This window comes from Myodes glareolus, chromosome 15 (assembly GCF_982192425.1).
Source record: "Myodes glareolus chromosome 15, mMyoGla1.1, whole genome shotgun sequence".
In the NCBI taxonomy this organism is placed as follows: domain Eukaryota; kingdom Metazoa; phylum Chordata; class Mammalia; order Rodentia; family Cricetidae; genus Myodes; species Myodes glareolus.
Window position 1 is genome coordinate 49,773,566 of NC_142040.1, and position 18,461 is coordinate 49,792,026.

General features: G+C 46.7%; 1 protein-coding gene across 3 annotated transcripts in view; it reads left to right on the forward strand.

The window, feature by feature from the left end:
• Positions 1-18,461, forward strand: part of Lifr (LIF receptor subunit alpha) — a 106,667-nt gene that overhangs the window by 36,784 nt on the left and 51,422 nt on the right. The window contains exon 1 of one of the 3 annotated variants that reach the window (XM_087896915.1): positions 5,847-6,097. The exons of 1 other annotated variant lie outside the window; for it this stretch is intronic. The gene's annotated coding sequence lies outside the window, so the exon portion shown is untranslated. Of the gene's footprint in view, positions 1-5,846; positions 6,098-16,268; positions 16,288-18,461 lie in introns of those variants that run through there. One more of the 3 variants, XM_087896918.1, reaches the window with a different exon arrangement.

The following is an 18,461-nucleotide window of genomic DNA, read 5'->3' on the forward strand; positions in this document are numbered from 1 at the left end:
CCTGAAGAAATCCCAAGGGACATTCCTGTTGTTTAAATTAATTATTTAACTCGTTCCTATTTTCCACCTACCCAGTGTCTCAGTGACCTTGAGTCATGCCTGCTGGCACACGCGGAACCACGGAAAGGTCTCCACAGTCAGACAACTGCAGACCAAAGCTCACCCTCTACGGCTGTGTTTGGTTTGACACAGAATAGTAAAGTCTGTGAATTAAGTGTATTAGTTAGAATAATATAGTCAGGGATTTAGGGAATTTGGGTCAGGTTTTATACCTACCCTACTACCTCTCACTGGACCTCGGCTCAATCCTTTAATCTCCTGGCTTCTTGCTCTGTCTGTAAGAGAGACGCCTCTGGCAAGGCTCTGAGTGCAGTAGCCATAGGAATAAATTAAATAATGGACTTAATATCACCACCGAGAATGGAGCAAATTGCTCTTTTGTGGGATCCATTAGCTCGGCTGAGAATATTAGCACAGGATTCTGAGTGTATGATTGATGTTAGGAATAAGATAGCATCCATTTTCATTCCTGGCTTTGCCCTGAAATGACTCAGGGTAACAGATAACGAATATTGGGATGGGTGGGGGGAGAAACTGAGAACAGGAGAGTGCTTGGTTGTGGGAAAGGGAGGGAAGGTATCAGGCAAGAGTGAGTCAGGTGTGGAGAGAGCAGAGAAAAGAAGGAAGAGGAGGAGGAGGAAGAGGAGGAGGAGGAGGAGGAGGAGGAAGAGGAAGAGGAGGCAGCGGTAGGGGTGACTGTGGAGGCAACCCAGAAATCGAGGTTGCTAAGTAAGAGAACGGGGAGGACTCCAATCAGACCAGGGCTTGCTGGAACCCTGAGGGAAGGAAGAGTGGATGGGTTATTTTCCCAAGTTATTCCTGTCATTCTTTCCGAGGCTTTTTCAGTCTGTCGTGTCCCCCCACCCCCACGAATCTCAATCCTAGGCTCAGGAAGTTGGCTTTAATAACCCGAGGCAGTCAACTTTCCCCAGCTGAGCAGCAAGACACTTGATAGAGCCTGGTCTCTAGGTGCCTCCCAGTGCTGAGAGAGTGTTCTGTAGATATTTTAGTCACACATAGTCCTCACAGCCTCTCAAACTTTGCCCTCTCTGGACAACAGACCGTTCTATCACCTTTGTGCTCAAATAGGTGGATTTATCTCCAGTGAAAATAACGGTGGCATTCACAGCCTATATCACTGCTTTGTGTGAGGCACATATGCCGTGTACTTTTTATAGGAGTTTGAGGTGGTCCACAGTGGAAGCCATGCGTGGTGGGTAGAGGAAGATACCTGGCCAAGGAAACTGTAGCAAAACTGACACAGTCACGTGCATAATGATCTTTTCACCAGAAATTAAGTCACTTGATTTTTTTTTTTCTGTCATTGTTGCTTTTAGTTACTCTCATTTTAGAAAAGGAAATCGGACAAACTGAGATTTGATTTATATCTTCGGTCTGGTTTCAGTGGGCAGTATGAGAACAAAACAATACCGTAGGAGACCAATTTCAAGCCTTTCACCAGAAGTTGGTGTATGTGTGCGCGCGCACATATGTATATGTGTGTGTGCATGCGTGCATGTGCAAGTGCACATGCTTAGTCCTGCTTGTATAAAATATTGGCTCAAAATGCTGTATTGAGTACTATAGTGATATTTCATTTGTGTTTTAGTGAATAAAGCTTCCCTAAAGATCAGAAGCACAAAGCGAAGCTACTAGAGGTCAGACAGTGGTGACACACACCTTTAATCCCAAGATTTGGGAGACAGAGGCAGCTGGATCTCTGAGTTCAAGGCCACCCTGGGCTACACAAGATCAATGCAGAAACAAATCCAGGAGAATTTGTTTACATTTTTTATCCTGGTACTAGAGAGTCATACACCTTTAATCCCAGCACTAGAGGGAATATAAAATGAGAGGAGAGGCTTAGTCTGTTTAGTCTACTTAGTTTGCTTAGTCTGCGGTTGCCCAGCCTCGGTAGAGGTGAGACTTCTCTAGTGGCTTGGCTGCTTTGCTTTTCTGGTTTCGGGGGTTGGACCCCAATATCTGTCTCTAGGTTTTTATCACTTGTGCTACAGAGCACCTCTTAACTTAGGCTCCTCTGTATTATGTACGCAGAACCCCTTTGACAAGGTCCCTTACAGATTCGGCCCAGGAATAACTTTCTCCTAAATGAGATTACGATTTCTTCCGCTCGACAAGGAGAGTCACGATATGAGAAGTATGGAAATTCCCACTTCCCCTACTTCACGGTTATGGAGAAACTTGGGGTTCAGTTTCGTGTTCATAAGCTAGTATTTACCTGAACTAGGTGCTTACTATTATTATTACACTTCTTAATGTTTTTTTCCTATGTGAGCCACATTAAGTCCTTTTTAGAAGAAAGCACGGTATAAACGGTAAAAGAAGAACAAATGCGATGCCATCAGGGCCACGCTAGAGAGGTGATGACCTACCACAGTGTGCTATGTGACACCCCTGGAGCCCTGTATCTGAAAGGGAATATATTAGAAACAGGGTTCTGGGAAGAGCCTCTCTTATATGGTGTTTATCACTTTTTTTTTTCCATGTCCCTTAAATAGCATTCCAAACCACTTTGGGGACAGAATATCAAATCTGGAGCGAATGAACTGATTACTCTCATATGTCTTCTTAGTGGGATCTAATTAAAGTTTTGACTCTTGTCCAAAACTGTGCTCTAAAATAAACCAATTTAAATCTACATTTATCAGCCAGGCTTGAAATGGGGAATGGTTTCACCCATCTTGCCTATTCACCAGTGAAGAACTGTGCTTAATTTTGTAGATTCTTATCTGGTTCCAAAATTTCTTCCAGGAATACAGCATCCCTTATCTTGTGGATTGACAAACACTATCCACATTAGGTCATTCATCAAGAGACGCCTTCGGAAGGGCCAAGATGCTGTGATTCAATAGCAAACCCCCCAGCGTCTCAATTTTGCTGCTGTTTCGACTCTGCAAAGAACAAAGCCTTTCAGACCCAAGATGGTCATTAGAGGGATGTAATGCTTTTAAGCAAATTCCTATAGAGAAGAGAGGAGGAGTAGGGAGCGGGGAGGGAAGAGAAGGAAGAGGAACGGACAGAAAAGACAACTGCTGGACAGAAGAGTATGAGTCTTAAACAAAGTCATTAAATAAGAAGGACTTCAGCGAGTCTTTACATTTCAGTATCTCACTGCCTCATTCCTAATCAGTTTCAACTTGCCATATAACCTGCACTTTTACTTCTAATTATGTGATTTATCTCTGTTTTACTATTTACTTGACAGACTTTTATGGAGCTGCATCAGGCCCTTTGTAGCATACAATTTAAATAGCAAACATATAGCATCTCATGAAAGTGCAAATATTAGATATTATACGGAGTGGTATTTACAAACAAACCGGCTCCTGGAGAGGTCTATAAAAATGGTGCTTATCTACGGCACTGGCAATTGAGTTGTGATTTCTTTAAGAACCCATACTGGTTAATTCACACTTTTATACAACACATAGAAAAGAATTTACTCCGACCATTGCTGATTGCAGAATCTTATCAAATGCCCCCAAATGAGTAATGGATTGGTTATATCTAAAATTGCTAATGCATTTCTAAAGCAGTTGCTTTACAGCAAATACTATCTACTACTTTATGTAAACATAAAACCCGTGATCTCTCATGGAGAAGTGTGCACACTCCAGCTCTCCCAACCATTCCTCAGTACAATGCAGGTACTATGGTATTCCTGCCAAGCTGTGACAAATTCCTAAGTTCTTACCCGTGAAATGGGCACACAAAGCAGGCTTTCTATGGTGTATGAGCTTCTGGGTAGCTCTTATTCACACCTACACAAGAAAGCTTTGGCAATGTGTTTATGTGATCACGTGGGTTGTTTTTAAAATTTTTTTATTTTTGTACAATTTGTAAGAGTAAGACAGTTTAGCCACCACGGGCTGAACAGAGATCTCTTTCCAGCTGGATGTCCCCCGAGTGCTGAGGGCTGCTGGAGCACGTTGGACGTGCTGATTTGTTTGGTTTTCTCTCTTAAGAGGACCACCCAAACTGCACACATTTCAGGCCCCAAGAAAAGCTGCATCCGCCCCTACATGTGGGAACAGAACCCAGTTCACAGGTGTGTTGTGTGGATTAAATAGTGAATGCACGTAGAAAAAGCAAGGCCACAGGGGTCAGCATTTTACGTAAGGTGAAGAGCATAAAGCTGTCATGTTGTCTGGATTCTAATTTTTTTTTCCATAAAAAAGGATTCCGCAGTCCTGTGCAACAAAGGATTTGCCATGATTTCCGTGGGCTCTAGCTATCTTTGAGTCTCTTTAGTTATTACAGATTTAGACGCTTGTATTTTGTCTGCCTTAAATACAAAGAGAATATACATCAATGTACATTAAAACCCTTAAATCTATTTTCTCTTCTGACTTCAAAACAAATGAAAATACCTTTGTTGGCTCCTAGAAGTTCTGTGAGCTGTGTCTAATGGAAAAGCAGGATTTGCCAATATGAATAATAGGTTTCTCAAGTGGGAAAGAATGAGGATAAAGAAAAAGCAATTGTGGTACAACTTAAATGGGGGGGGAGTAGTACAGACTAGAAACAGGCTTGTGGACAGCAGGAGGCAGTTTGTGTTCAGATTACACAATTTAGTGGAGGTGGCCACTTGGACACTCTTGGTGATCATCTTCTGGAAGACAGCATTGTTTAAGGAATTTATTTTCCACGCAGTGTATTTTTTTCAGGGGCTTTGTTGCCCATTTGAGAGTTAACTTATAAGCAGGGAATATTTACTTTAGAAAATAAACTTCATCTTGCCAATTTGCAAATTGCTCTAGATTCTAGAGTCTAGAATTTCAGGCAAAGGTCTCTCACAAAGTCCTTGGCCTTGGTGCATCAGAAAAGTCACAGAGGAAAACAAACGCCCCTTGAAAGGTGTGTCTGCAGAGCCTTGTGACTGCGTGCCAGTGGCTCCTGTCTGGCACATTTCTGAACTTTGCAAAAATTAATTGTGCTAAAGAGAACACCATCAAACGCGTCCGGCAGAGAGCGTAAACATCTTCAAACCACGATTCTGCGCTATAAAACCCTCGCCTACTAATTTCATTTAGTGCTTTACTCTGGAAGAACACCGAGGCCAAGTGAAACTGCGGAAATAGGAACAATGCACGGAGGAAAAAAATCTCACCCCATTAAGGGATCCGTTTCTTCTCTGCACAAATAAGCCCACCACGCCTCGGAGGCACGACTAAATGGCTCCAGGATGTTCTCAGAATGCCCCCGCGGGCCCTCAGGAGCTGAGAGATCCCCCGCACCAAGTAGGAAGGAGACCAGAACGGCAGCGCCTTGGCCCTCGGGGCAGTTTAGGTAATACATAAAATTAAAAAAAAAAAATCTAGCCAACAGACGTGCCTAAGACAGGCTGGTGTCCGAGTACATTTTCGGGGCGACCCTGGTTTCCTCCTCCATGCAAGGTTTGCAAAGCGCAGTGACAAGCGGTATGGCAGCTGCGCTGGTTCCCGTAGGGCCGCTTGGTTTCCACGGGCCTTTCCTGAGGCTTTGCACCGGCAGGGCGGCCGCGCACTCCCCCTCGGCTCGGTGACCTTGCAAGGCTTGCCGCGCGACCCGAGTCTCAGCAGAGGCACCACCCTGGGCGCCGGGCCCGCGCGCGACCGAGCGGCTCCGACTCACGCGCGCCCTCTCGAGCCCGCGCCCGGCGCGCGCGGCCGGGCCGGCAAGGGGGGGGGGGGTGTACGGGCGCACGGGGCGGGGCCTGGGCGGGGCCTGGGTGCTGCGCCCCCCGCCAAGCTTTTTGCTGGCGCCGCCTTCGGGCGTGCAGTCCGCGCCGGAGCGTCTCGGCTGTGGCCGTGGCCGTTATCGTCGCCTGGCGCTGCGGTGGCTCTTGGGGTTCTGGGAGGGCAGCGGCGGCCCATCGTCGGTGGCCTCTAGAGCCGGCCTGCGAGGGGACAGGGAGGCCGGAAAGGTGGCTGTCGTCGGCCGGCTCCTTCGCGATTGCAGTCCCGGGTTGCAGGGTCCGTGCTGCCCCGGGGCGGCGGCCGGCTGGGATGGCAAGATAGCGGCGCGGGAGCGGCGGGTGAGTGCGGGGGCGCGGCGCGGCAGCCTGGAGCGCGTGCGGGGGGGGGCGCGTCCCCGGCTCTGGGGCAGCGCCGCTCGGGCTCGCGCCGTCCGTGCCAGCCGAGGGTCAACTGTGCTGCCCGCGTGGGCGCGGACTGCACCGCGCTGAACTTGTGCGGCGCTAAGGGCAGTGAGTTCCAAGGCCAGAGGTGACCTGGGGGACGGGGGGTGGGGGGGGACGGGAAGGACCTTTAATTCCCCATCTGGAACTGGGACCTGCCAGATGATTTCTTGCCTCTGTGCCTCCGCAAAGTAGTTCCTCGTCCTTTCTGTTTTTATGGTGCATTTGACTGACCTGTCTATATTTCTAGGTGCTTGTGTCCGAAGGCGCTAAACTTACTAAACCCCTAGTTAAAGTGTAGGCGAGCGACGTAAGGCTTCGTGATTGGTGGCATTCCTGATGTGTTCTCGAAAAGCACAGATCGCGAATTCAGACGCGTAGAAAACTGCACAGAATGTGTTATGAACTTACATGAGAGCCTGAGTAGTGTGATTCCGGCTCCGTCTTCAGCTGCCACAAGTCTTTCATTTACACTTGGGTTATCTTTGTGTCCATTTTTGTATGTATGCTTTAAGCAGTGAGATATTGACAGGGCACGTGTGCCATTATTGACTGACATTTACATAGAAATACATTCTTTGCATTTACTTTGTGTTTCCTTAAATACGGTGCTTTTTTTTTTTCCCAGCAAAACTCTCTGTTTAAAGTTTGCCATTCAATTTGTCTTCAGTTGCAGATTTAATTCAACAAAATTGCTTAGAGTCAAGTTGATGTGACTATTTAGTCAGGGGTTCAAAAGTGGTGCCCGGGTCGCACGGTGGTGGCCGCAGCGGTGCAGTCTTTAATCCCAGCACTTGGGAGGCAGAGGCAGGTGGATCTCAGTGAGTTTGAGACCAGCCTGATCAGCAAAGAGAGGTCCAGGACAACCAGGATTGTTACAGAGAAAACCTGTCTCAGAAAGCAATCTTCCCCCCCCAAAAAGTGGTGCCCACATATTTAAAGCAACCTTCCCCCACCATGAAAAGCTAAAGTATTTGTTTTTTGCAACTGATGCTTTCCCCTCTCCTTACACGATTATTTTGATGCGGACCTGAAGTCATACTGCACTAGGAGCAGAGGCTTCTAGTTTAAGCCTTTCCAAGGAAAGCAGACTCAGCATAGCCCATGCTTTTAAAAACACTAGACTGTTCTCTTTGTTCCTTTCTGTCTTACATCCAGGTGGAAACTGTGTCCCTTTGGAGGCTTCTCAGGAGAGCTTTAAGCTCAGTTTAAGTAGGAGGTATATTTTTAAGGAGGCCTGGACAGCTGTTTGCTCTGCCAGAGTTGAACTGAGGTGTATTTGCTTTGTACTAGGTGAGCTCACAAGACTCTCTGCACTAATTAAGTGGATACTTGGATTCTCTTCTGGGAAATGAGAATCGGGCACTGTGCTGTTAAACCGAGTGAAACTTTTTGAAACTTGCTTCTGAAGACTCATTCTTAGGGGTGTTGTTAGTAGTAGTGTAGATGATCATGTGAAGATGTTGTCATTTTAATTGGGGGATGTCTCTTCATATTGAGAAGACTCAATAGTTACAGAAAGCTCAGAGTAAAAAGCGCATCTCTACCCCTGCCACGCCCCCACAGCATCAATAAGAATCAGGCTTCCAGACTCTTGGCTTTCTCTTTCCGAATATAGTCCAGTGCTCTGCAAACATTTTGCTCCTTTGTCTTCTGACTGACTGGGATACATTGTATACCCTGTTCTGTGCCAGCTTCTTGCCTCCCCCTGCAGAGTCCTACATCCTGCCCCCTGCCCATTGCCATCAGAAGAAAAGCTGCCTCACTCTCTCACAGCAACTGAGAACTCCATTAAGGACAAACCATAATTCACTTAAGTTTCTCTTTCATGATAGGTATATACATTTTTTTCTGATATCTTGCTGTGAAATTACTGTAAAGTACTTTTTTTTTTTTGAGGCTTTTAAGTGGATTTTAGTTATTCCCAGGGCCCAAAGACAGCAGTGAGTTGCTTCTTCCCATTGCAGGAAGTGGATGCCTGCTCTGCCCAGTGCATATCCTTTGCTTTTATGACTCCAAAGTGACCCACGGGGATTTGTGGCATCTTTGCTGTGAAAGGCGAGCTTTTATAGTTAGGACCTAAAGTCATTCCCTTAATGACAGCTTGGGCCTTGTTTCAACAACAGAAAGGAACAAATGTGTAATTATAAGAATAATCTACCAAGGCAGGTGTGGTACCTTTAATCCCAGCATTCAGCAGGCAGGGGCAGATGAATCTCTGTGAGTTCTAGGCTAGCCTAGGCCACAGAGTTCCAAGTCAGGGCTATATAATGAGACCCTGATCTTTTTGTTTGTTTGTGTGTGTGTGTGTGTTTCAATCTTAAGAGTTTAAATGGTTTAGAATATGCATTGAATGTTCATTCCTTTTGTTAAATTGACAGAATGGTTTTCTGTTTCAGAAAACCTGGTTTTCTCGCCACTAGGTTAAAACCTGTGCTTTCTGTGGTACATCACACCGTCTTCTACTTCAGTGTGAATAAGCTGCTTTCACACCTTTATAGGCTGTGGAAGGATTACTGCCAACTCTTAGGGGAAGGATGCTTTTGAAAATATTTGTCCTTGGCATCTCTTGAGTGATTTTTTTTTTTTTCTGAAGCAGAATGAACGGTCGAACGAGCTTAGGTAGTGCTAATGCTGGCACTGGAACATGCCGCATTGGTAGCCTGATGTGACCGTAGGTGGAGGCTGTGGTTTTTTTGTTTGTTGTTGTTGTTTTGTTTTCTTCTTCCAGAAGCTGTGAGGATCCTTTCAGAAATTTAACTGAAACCCAATTGACTCTGTTAGTATTTAGGGTGTGGCTTTTTTCCCCTTTGTTATTTGGGAGCTAACATTGTGATGCCAATACAAAAGTGTTACTACTGTCCATATTTGCTCTTTGTGAATGGGTGTTCGTCGGCCTTCTGTTAATATTCCGGGCAGTTTTCAGGGAACTGAGATTCAGTTGTGTGCAGGTTAAACCACCTGGCCGCCGTGAGTTTCCATCTGGATTGTGGAGATGAGTTAAAATCGGGGACCAGTGAAGACGATGCCAGCTAGTGGTAAGGACTGATGGACTAGCATGGCTGAGCTAGAGGGAGCCAGGGTGAAGATGCAGCCTGAGGGTCAGGGACCAAAGAAGCCTCCTTGGGGTAGGAAGGCTGAGCACTGAATTCTTGGGAGAAGCAGCCTGGGATATTTTGGTGAATGGGGAGGTGTAGCTCAGGCAGGGGGCACTGTGGTGCCAATGCACTAGGCGACCTAAGGCCACCATGGTGCTGTGCTGACGGTCAGGGAGGGGGAGTTTTCCAGAATGTGTTGGGGTTGATGTGCTGCATCTGTTTAGAGCTGTGTGGCAGAAGCAGACTGTGGGAGAGTCCTCCATGGGCTGGTGGCTTCAGGAGTTCAGGGCTAGGTCTTGCTGATTCCTGTTGCACGTGCAGCTGAGACACCACCTACTCTGGACTTTATTTGTTGAATAAATGAACAAGTAGATAAAGATATTAAGAAATAATCTTGCCTTTTTTGTCAAGATTATATTATTATTGTTATTATTGTTATTATTATTATTATTATTATTGGGGGGTGGTTCCAGACAGGGTTTCTCTGTGTTCAAGGCTGGCCTCGAACCCACAGAGATCTACTTGCCTCTGTCTTTCAGGTGCTGGGATTAAAGGCGTGCACCACCACCATCCAGCACTGGTCAGAATTCTTAGGAAGGAGTCTTTATCTGAGCTCTCCACCTTGATTCTGACCTTTGACCTCCCACAGCTGTTACAGTTCACACACTCTCAAACTGTTGCCTTAAGCCAGTTGCTTTTCATTCTTCTGCCATGAGATCCAAGTCGGAAATGCTAAAAACAAAACAAAACAAAGCCCTTTTTAGTAAACCGTAGTGATTTCTGAGAGAGATTTAGTCCGAATTTTCATTGTTGATTCCAGTGAAATAGTCATTACACGGGAGTAAGGGTTTCTGGCGCCTGTTCGTGTGTGGCTGTTTAGGTTCTCCGGGCGTGCGATGGCTAATGAGCTGTTCAGAAGTGTGTGTTCCACTCAGGTACTTGATTCTCACCGGAGGAGTGTGTGTGTGCCTGCTCTATTTTGGGAAATAGCAGGAACTTGTGGTATTTCCTCTTCCCAACTCCTAATCTGTTTGTCATTCTAAATATATGTTCCTCTATATTAATTGAAAGCTTGGGAAGTGGGTTTGATGCCAGGCAATCGCTGGAGCCGTGTAATAAGAGTCATGTCTCTCTGCACGCTGACTGTCGGGCTCCTGTTCCGTATTAGGAGTTCTCTCATCCTTGCAGAAGGAGAGCTTGATTTTTCTTTTTAAATCTCCCCTCCAGACTGGCTGATACCTGATGAGAGCAGCTTGCTTCCACATAAGATAACTGTATTTCCCTACTTGCTGGGGTTCAACCTGTACAGACAGTAAGAAAGGAATGGGCTCTCAAATGCCTCAGTCGTGAGCCCAGTAGCTCTGGTCATTTTTCATGCTTGCACTGCAGGTAAACAGCTGGTGCTGGGGGTGGAGAGAGGGAGAGTTTAGAGGCCGAGAAATTCAAACACTTTCAAGCAGTTGCCTTGCAGTCCCCCACGGGTTGCAGAAGGACCGGGATTCCAGTTGTCTTACATTGTCTTTAGTGACGCCACATATGCTCCTTCTGGCCACATGCGGCAGCGACTGCTGCTGAAGGAAGCTGAAGTTGGTGCTCATAAGCTTTGCGTCTTTAGCCTTGGAAGGTGAGGGGAAACTATCTGGTGGATTTGTTTTGCTTTGTTTCCCAGCATGCTTTTGAATCGTGGGAGAATCTTGGCTGTTATTCATTCTTTTGGTTTTATAAGGCTGAACCAGTTGGAATCGGCACACCCAGCTAGAGTTGAGACTAATCTTGCTACGTGGTAGTACCTCAAATGGCCACTAGGAGGCGGTGTTACTTCCTGAAGGTATGTGTGGCTCAGTGCTGTGTCGGCTCCCCAGAGCAGACTTCTGCAAGGAGTTCCTAGGTCGGAGGACAGTTGAAATGGTGGTAGCAGGAACATCTGGTGGAAAATGACAAGTGGTGACAGATGTAGTGTTTCCCACTTCTAATATTAGAAAACGCTAACGGGGCAGTTGAGTTGCGATCATTTTGTCGACAGAATTATGTGGGTTGGTTGAGCTCCAGTGGGGGTAGGAAGGAGGTGAGACTCTATTGCCAGGAGCTACATGCTTTAACCCCTGTGGCCAACTGGAGTGCCACCCTCGACAGTGGGGCAGATGACACGATGCCAGCTCTTTCCACACAGCAGGCCTGGGGACCCACCGCTTTGCCATTCTTTATGCCTTTGTGTTTGTAGCATAGTCGTGAATAAGGTGACAGCAGTCGGGAAGCTTCTCCAAAGAAACAGTTAAAGTTGAGAGCCAAAAACTGTCTGACGGGAACTTTATTCCGTCTTTACTTCTTTAGGGTACTTGGGTCACCCGGCTGTACTGCCGTTTTTACAATTGGTTTCAGGGGAGAGGCTGTGTAAGATCTAGATAGGAAGATGCAAGCTCTTGGGAAAATAGAAATTCAGGGTTAAGACAACCTGTCCCAACTTGAGAGGAGCAGAGGGCCCTCAGATGGCTCCTGGAGTCTCATAGGCAAAGAAACTGAGCCCTGATGGTGCCACGGTTTGCCTGGGAACAGTCACTGGCGACTGTCATCTCGACCTGTTTGTACTGACTCTCACTCAGCCCTAGGATTCTAAAGTAGCATCACCCTGAGGGGTTCACCACTGTCGGTTTCCATGTGTCCTCAGCACTGGCGTGGTGTCCAGTCCATTGCAGGCACCCCCGTATTTGCTAAATAAAAATATATAAAAGAATTTTGAGCCTGTCAGATTGGTACATTAGCTGTGAGAGCACTTATACTATATGATAGAATATATAATTTCTCATTTAAATTTTTTTACCCTATTATATAGAGTATTTTAAAGAACAATAGAGTGTTATTAAAGCCCAAACTCCCAACCCTAACAGTGTCCAGATTGGCATGTGTACCTGCATCACTGTCCCTTCCTGGCTGTGCACTGGATGTTCCTGGAGTCACCCTGTCAGTCTGCTGGTATCTGGTACCCTTAACATTTTATCTCCACTGTTTGAAAACATATGTACTTTCAAGGTTGAGCAGCGTGCCTTGAATTGTTTACCTTTCTTCTAAATGTATCTTATCAGTGATTTGGCTGGTTAGAACTTATGGCCCGGGCAGAACTTGGCTGTTTGAAATCAAATCTAGCAAACCCTGCAGGCTGTGGAAATTGTCCTTTCGTGATGCTCCTGGCGGATGTTTGAGCTGTTGTAACTTTCCAGGAGGGCAATTTTGTGTTACTCATCAAAAGCCTCAAAAATGTGCCCTGTCCCTTAGTCAGGCATTTCTACCCCTAGGAATTTAAACCATGAGGGGATGAAGGGGGGGGGGGGAGCATGTATATAGAAACCAGCTACAGCCATAGTCTGGCCTCACAGCGCCAGTGTGTGGGTGCTCCGGCTGGGAGCCTGGTCTTTCCCACAGGGATCACCAACTTGGCAGGAAGAAGTTGGTGGCATGTATCAGAAGGGGAACAGGGAAAATGCTGAGGGACTGCTCCCCCACAATATACACCCTAAAGCATCCCCCTGATTTGCCCAGACTATTTTGTTACGTTGTTTATACGAGTTACACACTGGAAACAGCTTCCACGCTCAGTGATAGGATGGATTGTGATATTCACATGTAATGGAGGAACAGTGACGTGGGTGGGAGGGTACAGATGCTGAGAACTCATCATCCACAAGCCAGATGACAAGGTGGCATGCGTAGGGCAGTCTGAGTTTTGGCGTTGGAGTATGTGTGTGCATGCTTATGTGTGTGGTCAGTCTCATGCCGCTACATAGAAAGATGCCAAGATTACACTCCAGACACTAGGTGGATTATTTCTGTGTGGAGCAACTGAAGCGCCATTGCTCTTTTAAGTCCCCTGAATTCCCAGTATCTGAGGGCACGTGGTACAGTTATAGGGTAGGAGGAAATCCCATCCCGTTCCCAGCATGGTGTGAACTTGAGTATGTTCTGTGTCCGTTTGGGTCCCTGTTGAGTGGGTGGTGATGCCGGCTCTTGGTGCTTACCAGTGGAGAAGGCTTGCTGAATGTACCCCCAGCCTGATGGGATGTTGATGACGGAGTGTTCTTAATACCAGAGAATTTCCAGGTAGAATAGTGTCATTTTAAAAATTACACAGGTCATGGAAGCCATTTCAGAGCATCCTGACACAATATTGTGCCTGGTCGCTGGGAAATCATTTTGGGTTTTTAAAGGCAAAGCCCTTATTTATTTGAATGTGAGCACACGTGTGGTGGCACATGCCACAGTGCATGTGTGGAGGAGAGGCCATCTCCCATGGGACTGTTTTCTCCTTTCACCCTGAGGCTTCCAAGGATCTAATTCAGGTCATTAGCCTTGGCCCTTTGTTATTGGTGTACTTTTTTTTTTTTTTTTAAATTGAAGACGAGTTTTTTCCATCTCTAGTTGTATTGAGCAGTCCTAGGATACATTCTTCAAGGTTAGAGCTGACTCATTCAGTGGTGGGCGTGTCTGTTTTTTACCAGGCACTGGATAGGCCCCAGTGCCCCCGGACTCAGGTGCCCTTGCCCCTGGAATGACACACAGGAGCAGCCATGGCACCGTGGAGCCAGGAGGTCCACTCAGTCCTTGGTCGTCACTGGAGGAGGGTAGCAAGCAGCAAATCCTGGCCTCCTGTCCTGTGCTTTCCAGAGGAAGCGCGTGATGTTACTTCTGAGTGAACACAAACACTGCCGTCTGCTGGTTCAACCTGCTGGCTGAGCAGCCGCGCCATTACGTCACCTTGTTGACATTTACAGATGACTTATATTAAACTTAGGTGACAATTCCTTAGGCCTCTAGGCTGAAAACTGCTTCCACATCTTCTGGGAAGGGCGCACCTTCCTCGACTGTGAGAGAGAGCGCATGCTTTTGTGAGATCATCTTAGATAATAAGTTTCCTCGTAAATCTAGGGTGCATGGGGTGTATGCATATTCTGAGTGAGAAATTCCAGCATGCCTTCTTCCCACGAGACAAGGGCAGTTGTGCCTCTCCACGACAGTACGTGAAGCTGCACTGGCTCTCATGAACTGTGACAGTTTTGAATGTTGGTAGCAGTTGTGACCAACGTGCAATTTGTGGGTCCGCAGTATGCACCTACATAGGTTCTGGGAGGACGCAGAGCCTCAGCGGTCACAGAAGTCACCTTCATGGCAAATGCTGGCCTTGCATTTCCTCTTATAGCCAAATAAAAGAAGATAATTTTATGAATCATGAACTCCGTTGTCCTCATGGGGAGTTATAGATATAGTCAGGGGCCTCCTGCAAGGTCAACATTTTATCATATTTCATATTTCTCTCCATGCCAGTGTTTGCCACAGCCTACTTTACTCCCTGCTCCCCCTCTGGAAACAGAGAAGTTAGCTTGCTTTCCTTGGGGGTGGGGTCACTTTCCACAATTTCTCCTTGTGAGATGCAAGCAGTTTGTTATGGCAGGTAGGCAGCCAGCTGTGTTGTATGGGCATGAAGACTCAGACTCGGGACTGAGTTCAGGACGTAGCCAACCGTTTCCTGAAGATCAGGTTCAGTGGAGCTAGAGAGGACTCTGTTCTGGACGTTTCCAGCTCACAACGGTCAAAGCCCTGAACACTGTCTTTGTTTGTTTGTTTTTCGAGACACCGTGAACGCTGTCTTACTGTGGGCCACAGGCTGTGTTGTTGGGGTCAGACTTAAACGCTCACAGGACAATGATGTAGAAGAAGCTACAGAGCTAGGTCTGCCTTTGTTTTGTGCTTTTGACCGAGATCATCAAAAACACTTTTTATGAGATTTTTTTTTTTTTTAGATTTTTTTTTTTGTTGTTGTTGTTGCTGTTGTTTACTTGCTTGGTTTTCTTTTGAGACAGGGCCTCACTCTGTAGCCCAGGCTGGTTTATCCCCAAGTGCTGGGATTACAGATTTCAGCCACCTCACCCAGCCTTGCATGAGCTTCTTAAATCTCCAAGAGGAAAGACAGCAGGGGTGCTCTGGGAAGTAAATGGCCTCTGAAATGTGGTTTAGCCATTAATGACCTTCCGTTGTTGTCGTCTGTGTGTTAAGCGTGGTCCCCTGGGGGTCGGGATCCTCATAGTTCCTTCTGAGAATGCACCTAGAATGACTCAAAGACCCTCCACCGAGTTCCACCTCTCAAAGTTCCTCTCTAATCCCCAGCCCCAAGGACCTTAGAACCGGACACAGTGGACTTGGTGGGGGGGCAGGGACATAAGCCATCAAACCAGCTTCCAGGAACTTGCAAATTCTTTTCTGGGTGAGAAATGAAAGACTTTTAATGTAGCTTGTGTCATTTTGTTTCATAATTGAGAATTCAGAAAAAAAATACTTGCTCATTTTATTAGCTGCTGTTTCTCTACTGGGAGTTGTTTGTTTTTATTCTACATCTGTGCATTTTTAGAAATTGACCTGTCTTTAGAGTCTTTAGACACACCATTAATTCCAGTTGGACTTGGGAGGCAGAGGCAGGCAGATCAGTGGATCTCTGTGAGTTTGGATTGTATAGTGAGCTCCAGGTCAGTCAGCGCCACATAGTGAGCGTCTGCCTCAAGGAAAAAAAAAGTGGAAATAGCTTAAAAAATGACACAGGTAATATATTTACTTAATAAAAATTGAGAAAACTTGGAGACCGATTCTTTTAAGGTTTCAGTCCCAACCTTCAGATGTAACTCCACATGATATTATAGATGATAGATTGATTTCTGTGCGTCTTTAGACATTGTACTAATTTTATGTCAACTTGACACAAGCTAGAGTTATTAGAGAGGAAGGAGCCTTAGTTGAGAAATTGTCTCCATAAGATCCAGCTGTAAGGCATTTTCTTAACCAGTGACCAATTGGGGGAGGGTTCAGCCCATTGTGGGTGGTGCCACCCCTGGGCTGGGCCGACCTGGGTTCTATAAGAAAGCAGCCTGAGTAAGCCACGGGTAGCAAGCCAGTAAGCAGCACCTCTCCATGGCCTCTGCATCAGCTCCTGCCTCCAGGTTCCTGTCTTGGGTGAGTTCCTGTCCTGAATGCTTTTGATGATAAACCATTATATAGAACTGTGAGTGATGTAAACCCTTTGCTCCCCAAGATCTTTTGTAATATGACTTAAAATGTAGATTAAATCAATCGTCTTCCATGATGCATAATTATGTATAATGTTGCATCTACAAAGTCATTTCTTTGGCTTCTTTGACATATTTCCTCCATACCTTTTTGTGTGTTTGGGAGTTTTTATAACTGCTGGGGGTTTTAGCACTGAGGAAGTGAGCTGGGTCTCTCTCACTCGGTGACACTTGCCTGTCGTTTGGGGAGAACTAGGCAGTAAGCAACAATCACATGCCAAGATACTGATGGGTACTCTAAGGGCTCAGTGGTGAAGGGTGAGGACTGTGTGGGTGGGCGGCAGGACTTGGGGGAGGTCGCTAGGGGCCATTTCTTTCCCTAGGCGATGCCAGAGGGCTTGCTGAGCAAATGGATGCCAAGTCAAACCTAAGCGATACATGGAACCTATAGAGAGGTCCAGGGAAGGAGATTCCGTGCAGCAGGAATAACATATATATACATGTTCCTGAGGGGGATCAGGCCTGGTTGCACATGAGGAACAGAAGGAGGAAGGCCGTGGTGACTGAAAGGAGAGAGGCGTGTGTGGAAGGGGAACGGGGCCTGCCAGGGTCATGGGAGAGAAAGTGGAGTGTGTTTATAAGACTTGGCCCCAGTTTTAAATCCACAGTGACAGGATCTGATGGCTATTTTTGGATGGTGACCATGGCTGCCCTGTGCAGAATGAGTGTGTAGGGAGCAAGGATGGAGGCACGCGAGAAGGCTGCTTCAGAGACGGATTAACAGCGCGAGCAAGAGGCTCACATGGCTGACTCTGGGGCTAGCAGTGAGCCTAGTGGGCAGTGTTTGGCTGCAAAATGAATGAGGCTGTAGCTACCAGGCAGGCGTGCAGAGGAGGTGGAGGCTTCCATGCAGGAAGGGGTGGATCAAGAAGTGCTAGGGTGCTTTCGTTTGCTTTGTTTTGGGGAAGGCTGAGGCAGGATCTTGTATAGCCTTGTTGAACTGCCTCCTGCCTCAGTCTCCCAGGTGCTCAGATGATAGGCGCGGACCGCCACGCCTGGCCCGTGGTTTTTGCAAGTCGCTTTTGGAAAGTGTCTGTACCATTTTTTTGATGGTGGTAAGACTAGGGGAGGACAAGTTGGGGGACTGTGAATCAAGCATCTGTGGGGTGTGAGCTCAAACTGTCTGAGACCAGCAAGCAACAAGTTGTGCTTCCATCTGGAGAGAGGGCAGGCGGGAGCTCTGCAGACATCTAGGGAAAAGTCAGAACAATTTTAAAAAGGAATGCTTGCAGGTTTTACGTAAGCTAGCATACGTTCTTAAGAAACTCGTAAGAGTGCTGCAAGAGGTGGCCAGAATGCTTACAGAGGGGGACCTTCAATGTCTCCAAATGATGTGCTCTCTGGTCTTCTCATAGACAGTGCAGGTGCATGGGGAGCATCTTTGCCATCGTGTCCCCATATCCCTTGCAGAAACGTTTCTGAAAATGGCTAGATTTGTTGTGGCTGTTGTTTTGTTGTTATTTTTGTGTTTTGAGACAGGGTTTGTCTATGTAGTCCTGGATATCCTAGAACTCACTATGTAGGCAAGACTGGCCTCAAAGTCACAGAGACTCTCCTGCCTCCTGCCTTTGCCCCCAACTGCTAGGACTGAAGGCATGTGCCACCACACCTGGCACTGAACTGAGCAAATAGTGAATGATCAATAAATGCTTATCAGATTTATCAGAATGATTTGTCATTCTTACCACCACCACCATCACCACCATCATCATCGTCAAGTCAAAGGCTTTCAAGTAAAGTTGCACCATAACGTGACTCAGGATTCAAACCTTGGAGTCACGGTCACAAGCCGGGTTCCATTTCTTGCTTTGCTCTTTACAGGTCATGAGACTCTTAACCCTTTTGTTTCCTCATTGAGTAACCCATGAGAGACATCCCCCTGCCCCCAAGCTCTGTGGGGGAACGAGAGACTGTCAGAAATAGAGCTGGGTTTCAGCCTCTCCTCCCTCGCCCAGTGGTGGCTGGCTTCTTTCTCACTAACGCTGTCTAAACCATCGTGAAGCTGCATCGCACATCACACACACCATTTATTGTCCATTAACGTCTCTTAGTGTTTAAATT